Consider the following 226-nt stretch of genomic DNA (forward strand, 5'->3'; position numbering starts at 1 on the left):
TCTTTGCTATCACTTCTTAACAATTTAACACATCCTTGCTGAATAATATGTTTAATTTCTTAAAAAAAAAGAAAAAAGAAAGAATAACAATTGACTGACCCCAAACTTTTGAACAGTAAAAGTTAATATTGTTAGAAAAGATTTCTATTTTAAATAAATGCTCTTCTTTTGAACTTTTTATTCATCAAAGAATCCTGAAAAAAAGTATCACAGGTTCCAAAAAGAT

Source organism: Sinocyclocheilus anshuiensis, unplaced genomic scaffold (assembly GCF_001515605.1).
Source record: "Sinocyclocheilus anshuiensis isolate Anshui unplaced genomic scaffold, SAMN03320099.WGS_v1.1 scaffold67, whole genome shotgun sequence".
NCBI classification, from domain to species: domain Eukaryota; kingdom Metazoa; phylum Chordata; class Actinopteri; order Cypriniformes; family Cyprinidae; genus Sinocyclocheilus; species Sinocyclocheilus anshuiensis.